Raw genomic sequence first — 7,052 nt, forward strand, 5'->3', positions numbered from 1 at the left:
CGGTCTGGAACGAGACGATCGTGACGCAGTGGTGGCAGAAGCGTGACGGGTGGATCTCCTGAGAGAGAGAGAGAGAGAGAGAGAGAGAGAGAGAGAGAGAGAGAGAGAGAGAGAGAGAGAGAGAGAGAGAGAGGAGGTTAGAGGAGGAGAGCAGAGTCCTGGGTGGAGGGGTTTAGTCTCGGCTGTGGTTGAACGGAGCATTAGATACGAGGTCATATCGCGCTCAGATAGAGGGATTATTTGTTTATTTGTCTACTTAAATTGAACATAAATGACGATTGTGATTTGATGGCACACAGAAAATACTAGATATATTTTGTGACATTCACTATGAGCATAGTGAATGTGAAATGATTTTGGCATGTGCTTTAGTTGAGATGACTTACTATTATTCACTGATTACGAAGCCTTTGCGTCCTTTCTCATTCCTTTACTTGTACATGCTAAACTCTGATAAGTACTTTTTGCCGATTCGACGCAAGCCTCCGATGCTATATCATTTTTTTACTCGCTTCGTAGCGTCTCCATTTCTACTAAGCCATCCATTATCAGTTACCTGTGCGGCCACTCAAGCAGTCCTTCCCGTAAAATGACGTGGCTTTTAAACACCACAAGAATGGAGCGAGAGAGCGCGCTGAATATGAATGATACTCTGTGATCGTACCTGTATTCCAGTAATACCCCTGTGCAGCCAGCTCAGTAATTCAATGACTGCTGGATTATAATATTTTCATCGTCGCCGAATTTCTCAGATGCCTATTCTTGCGACATTGCAATTTGTTTCTCGACATGTCTGAAGTTCGCCCCATAGCGGGTTACCAGCTGCTTGACGGTGGCAAAAGGGCTTGGATGAAGCTTATCAATTGCTGAGAAACAGAGGGGTTCTCTTTATAGCCATCACCGTTTCCTGCACTCTTGTGTAGATGGAACACCATTGGCCTTCGGGCTTTAGACACTGAGAGCCTAGAGGCTCGCTAGAGGAATTCGCTAAATATGATGAATACACTTTGATCACTTTGGTATCGAAATGATTAGTTAACGCTATCTCGAAATGATGATAAATCTATAAAATTACTTGAAAATTACTGAATTATCATGCTTGCACTCAAAAGGCAGATAAAAATTATGGATTTTTCATACTGGCACTCCAAGGTCACTCATCAGACTCCCCTCCGAGCTCCGAGTGGTATATCGAAAAAACTCCCTGGGAACCATGGATCCCTGTGAAAAATACTCCATTTGAAGGACCTTTCCATGCAGTAACTCCGACTCGACCTGTCTGCGAGTGACCTATCGCCCCGACGTCCTGCCCTCCCCCCGTACGTCGCCCTACGTTGCCCTACGTTGCCCCATTGCTCAGTCACCGAGTCAAAGTCGCCCCGTCGCCCTGCCCTGTCACTCCTGTCACCAATAGCCGTCCAGGGCGACTCTGAAGTGACGGCTGTGGCGCGCGTCTTCTGACGAAACTCTGTCCCATTGTCTCCTTGCGGAGAATCGCACCAGAAAGAGCGGCCTGAATACTGACCCAGACGTCTCGCCGCGGCCAGACACCGATGCCGATAAAGTGGTTTGGAGACGTCAGAGAGTGATGCGCTCACACAAAGGACGAAGAGGCAGGTAGAGAGCCTTTTTGGTGGGTAAAAGATGTAGGGCTACGAGATCTGACAGATGTAGAGATCCCATGTTGAGCATTTAATTACCAACTGATGCCTACCTATATGTTGCTATGCTGCTTGCTGGTGTTATTTGGATGTTGATTTGAACATCTCATCAACATTGTTGCACACGTCCATCCGCCATAGTCTATGTAAATAATGAGAGGTTTGCATTATTATGCCTGTGCCCTTTCCTGGTTATGATAATTGACTGGACAGTGGACAGGCGACATCTTGTAGCCTTTCGCGGTCAATTTGATATAGAAACGCGCAAAGCGCTTGCAATACACATTGCACATTGCACACCGCAGACGTCCGTGCAACATCCTACAGCACAGGCAGCAGCCTGACACCAGCTGTCTGGTCGCTGTGAGTTCTTTGAAATCGGGAAACTACTGCTCCTGTCTCAAACCGTCTTTGAGCAGCTAAATGTTGGTTGACAACTCAAAGCCAGGTGGTGTCTGTTGCGTGCAGACGTGCCTAAAAGGAATTCGACGTGGCTTATAAATCAGCCGACACCATTTTGGAATGACTGTGATGCTCAAGGACAGGTGGCCGCCTAAAATTGATGACAACGATAAGACAAAGCTGTTCAGGTGCGCGCGTGTTATGCTTTCGATTTTCGAATAACTGCAAGTATGTAGGTATTTGGTAAATAGTAAGGCAGGTACTCGATTTTCATTCTATTTCACTACATGAATGGACGGAATGGAATTCTCACCACAGCATTCGCTGCAGTACAGATAGGTACCAACGAATTGAAGAACAATAAGCTATATCCTAAGAATTTCATCACCAATTATTTGATGAAAAGTTCTAGATCTGGTTCCAGACACCATTGCAAATGAAAAAAGAAAAAAAGGCAATCAGGAAATATTTGCAGCAGGAAGGTGTCACAAGTTACTGCCGTTTACGAGGGGAGTTCCCGCTCGAACTCTGCCGTGCATTGGCGAGGTTTTCGTGAGAGGTCCTGCTGCTGGGCCAAATTCATTGTCCGTGAGACTGAACGTGTCCTGTGGTCAAGTGTTGATGGTCGATGCTGCTTTGCTTTGCTTGTGGTTTTCATGCTGGGTAGCATAATAGTAGCCCTTCGGAGGGCTGCTGTGATCACCGGAACAGGGATAAAATAAAATTTGCTCGTTTCATTTCCCTGCCATAGCAATGGGAAGCATTTTTTTCATCTGAAAGCTAACAATCGCTTTCTTATCGCAAATTAATGTTAGCGGGTCTTTTAGCGATGAGGAGCGATTAGAAATACATATCATTCAGCCTTGTCTGATCAGAGTAGGCTTTTAACTACTTAGTTTCCCAGTACCTTGCACGCATTGGGCAGCCTTCCCCCCCCCCCCCGCCTCGTCACCACTCCCCTTCCTGTTGGCGTGTTTGGTCGTCCCCCATGACCCCTGTGACCAAGTTGACTCGCGTGGGACACTGGGTGTGCCCCCCCCGAACCCCTGTCGTTACAGCAGACGACTCATGTGCACGAAATGCCGGACGTCTGTCTGACGGTTCCTTGATGACGGCTATCGGTACCAATCTGTAGACGGGTTGTGGACCCTGGGTGACGCTAGACTAACCCGGATGGGCGGGGTGGCGGTGGACTCATGCTGGGTATGCTGTTGGGCTCATGACAATGGGTATTCGGCTATAGGGGTTCAGCTGAACCATGGCTTGATTTGTCTCAATTCATGCCGCAAATATTGATAATGCCGCTCGATAAATGCTTGATATATGTGTAGCATCTTCATACTGCATAGCAAGCAGCGAAAAATAACGATTAAGGAAAACTAAAAAATATACACCATAACTATTCAGTTTGTGGACTTATTTTCTCACCCGCTCGTATTGAGAAACACCACCTATGTTTTACTCGCGTGCACTGGGTAATTTTCAGCTGCGCAGTTCTTCTAAAACGAATGCACACAATGGATCTGCAGCAGACTGCGGCCTCCCTCCAAGGCGGTCTTCAGCCCTGCCTGCTTTGTCATGCATACTTAGGCACACAACTGCTCATTTAATAGCCCAAACTCCCGAGGCGAAATGTGCAGTTTTGACGCATTGTCTTCCTTGTAATGCGGAAGGAGCCTCTGGTTTTACGCGGAGAAGCGACGGTGACCGTCCAGAGGGCTCAACGGTGCGCCGCAGGGGTCGATTAGGATGTGAACTTGACGCCCTTCCGCTGCCTGGCTTACGATGGACACCTGAATACCCAAATATACGTATTCGAGCATCCGAGTATGGTTGAATTCACCGTAGATTCGGAGACGTTAGAGGATTTTCTGAAAGACAGTGAGCGGTGGTCACTGAACGTAAACCTCGTGATTGCCTGTTGGTAGTGAAGAACCACACACGTCTGAGAAAAAATCGTGCTTGCCTTCCTCTGGCGCACAATCGTGTCAAGGTCGCCTGGACCAAGATTATCGTCTGTCGTCCATATGCGGTGCGATTACGACCACATCGTTTGTCTAATTGGTTGTGACCATTGTTTCGTGATTAATTTACTAGACACCCTAACCACAATTGGGATGTACGCAATTATAAATGTGACCATACAATGCTTCACCCGCCCAGTAGCAGTGATCTCGCATCCCTTTTGGCTTATCGAAGATGGTGTAAAAAGAGGAGGACAAATGCATGAAGGCGAAAGTTTTCACTCCAAAACTGACCCCAAAGTTACGGCCGAAGTTTATCACGCCACTATCAGATCCCCTCCCCGATACTTTTCCTGAACTTATCCCGTCTTCGCCTCCCCTTCTCCGTACTTCCCCTCTCCCTCCCCTCATCTTCCCTCTCCCCTCTCCTCTTCATTCTCCCCTCCCACCCTCGGAGGTCATACCGTGACCCCGCGGAGGTCGGACGCTGCAGTGAAAGCTGCACAGACAGCCTCGCCCCTTATTAGAGCTGAGATCACAGCCTAATGACTGCCGTGGGCGAGTGAAGCGCACTCTTTAGCGCACTCTAATTGATATTGCACAAGCGCGGCAACCGCAACCCGCCCCGGCTCGAGGGAGGGAAGGCTGAGCAGATGAGGACCGAAGATAAAACTAATTCCTGTGGGCAACTGTGCTACGTTCTTTAGCCTGGAGGTGAGAATTTTAGGGCTGAGTTGATGCAGGGGCTGCACGGAAAGAAGACTCGTCGCTGTTCTCTCCCTCTCGTCACCCTCCCTCCCTTTTCTCTCTTCACCATCTCTTCCTTTCTCGCCCACGCTCTCACGCTCTTGTCGTGTTTCTCACGCTCTCCCCTTTCCTCGAAGAAGTTCCACTTAAAGAAATGTTTGCCCCCACGCTATCTCAGAGGGCAGCCCTCCCTCCTTTCGGGGCCCGCCTGTACGGCTCAGAGGGACAATGCCCTTTTCCCCCTCTATCTCCGAAGAGAGTACAGGTTCCTCCCATTTCTGTCTCTGAAGAGCGTAGTCATAGGCGGCGGAACGGGGAGGGCACCGGGGCACCGTGCCCCCTTTGATTTTGGCATTTTAACATTAGCCCTATGGGCGTTACATGGAAAGAATGGGACCAGAAGTCGGCAGTGCCCCCCCCCCCCCCTTAATTGAAGATGTTCTGCCGCTACTGAGCGTAGTTCCCTCCTTCCCACGTCTCCTTTCAGAGAAGGCAAGCCGACGCTCCGTCCCTTCTCTCTCCATTCTCTCATCATTATTATTGTTGCCAAATACATTGAGTACTTTTCGTTTAGCAAGCGGCGCCATGATTTAAGTGCGTAGCACTTTTGCGCCAATTACCTACTTTATTTGTTATATTCATCTGTTTGTTATTGTATAAATGGTCTCTCTCTCTCTCTCTCTCTCTCTCTCTCTCTCTCTCTCTCTCTCTCTCTCTCTCTCTCTCTCTCTCTCTCTCTCTCTCTCTCTCTCTCCGTCACCCTCCAAAGAGCGCGCAGTTCCCTCCCCGCCTCCCCCGGGGAGTGAATCTCCTCCCCTCCCTCCCTCCCTCCCCAGCCGGTCGCCCCAGGACGGTCAGCGTGATGATCCCGTTCCAAGAACCCCGTCGGAGGATGCGCCCTGCCCTCCGGCAAAGGAGACGACCGCAGCAATGAGTTGCATATGCTGATGGCCGGCGGCACCCCAGCGGCTACCACAGGGCCTCTTAGTCTGCTAATTTGGGGCTTTACGCGTCGGAGCAGCCGTTCCTTCACAGCACGGCAGCCGGGAACAAGCAGACATGCTCTCGAGGCATTTAACGCTAAAGTACTTCAAGATTAAAAGGGTGCGGTTGATTCAGAATTAATCAACATCATTTACCGTGACACGAAGCTGGCAGCGGGTGCTATTAGAGTCACTACCGTCACGAATTGCGTGACCACACATGCTTTGGGAAGTATGAGATGCCAAACGGGTAGTTTATATTCAGTGTATTGCAGTCGCCAATGCACCCTTGAGCCATTCAAGACCGCCCAGACGTGAGCATACCCTGAGGGTTACTCACGTGACTTTTCGTCATGCTAATAGCGCATTACAATGCAGAGCGCTTCGAGCGGTACCTGTGAATGCAAATATGACGCGGTGGTGCGCCGGGTTGGGTGATATACTCTACGATGAACCAGTCGTTGGGCGTAGGAGTAAGATCACAAGGTCACACATCACCTGTGCCGTTAACCTTGTGTGTGGTTGTTACTCTCGTCAACGCCATGCGTTGCCTTCAAGGATGAATATCATAATGATCATACCAGACATCACGTAGCGGTCGTTTGATCTTGTACAACCAGTCATCCTTTCACTATAGCGTCATATTTTTTATATAGTGCTTTGGATGAAAGAAGCAAATTGCTACCTCAGGTTGCGGGCGGTATTGTGGTTTGTGGCAGCGGCCGTGTAAAAGTGATTGATAAAACCACCGTCTGATTGCTGCTGTACGGGTGGCCAGGCTCGTCACAGACAATACACGACGGTGCTAGGAAACTTGTTTTCTCTTGCATTTTGCACAAGCCCATAATCAAACCTGGCACCGCATACTTAACAACAAGAACTGCCGGTCCAGCCTTTCGCAGATAGGGCGTCAATACTGCTGAATTCAGCTCATGCGCTCAGCATTACAAGCTTTTCGAACACCTTGCTTCCAGGGGCACCGTCTTCCCTCCTTTCATAGGGCGAAATGAAAGACAGCCATAAACTGAGTCATGTGATCTTCCCTGGTCTCAGTCTCAGTCTCTGTCTCCGTCTCCGTCTCCGTCTCCTGTCTCTGTCTCTGTCTCTGTCTCTGTCTCTGTCTCTGTCTCTGTCTCTGTCTGTCTGTCTGTCTGTCTGTCTGTCTGTCTGTCTGTCTGTTATGCCTGGTCTGGTCTATCTGTCAGGTCAGTCTGTCTCTCTCTCTCTCTCTCTCTCTCTCTCTCTCTCTCTCTCTCTCTCTCTCTCTCTCTCTCTCTCTCTCTCTCTCTCTCTCT

This window comes from Amphibalanus amphitrite, unplaced genomic scaffold (assembly GCF_019059575.1).
Source record: "Amphibalanus amphitrite isolate SeventyFive unplaced genomic scaffold, NRLGWU_Aamphi_draft 002188F_arrow, whole genome shotgun sequence".
Taxonomy (NCBI): Eukaryota; Metazoa; Arthropoda; class Thecostraca; order Balanomorpha; family Balanidae; genus Amphibalanus; species Amphibalanus amphitrite.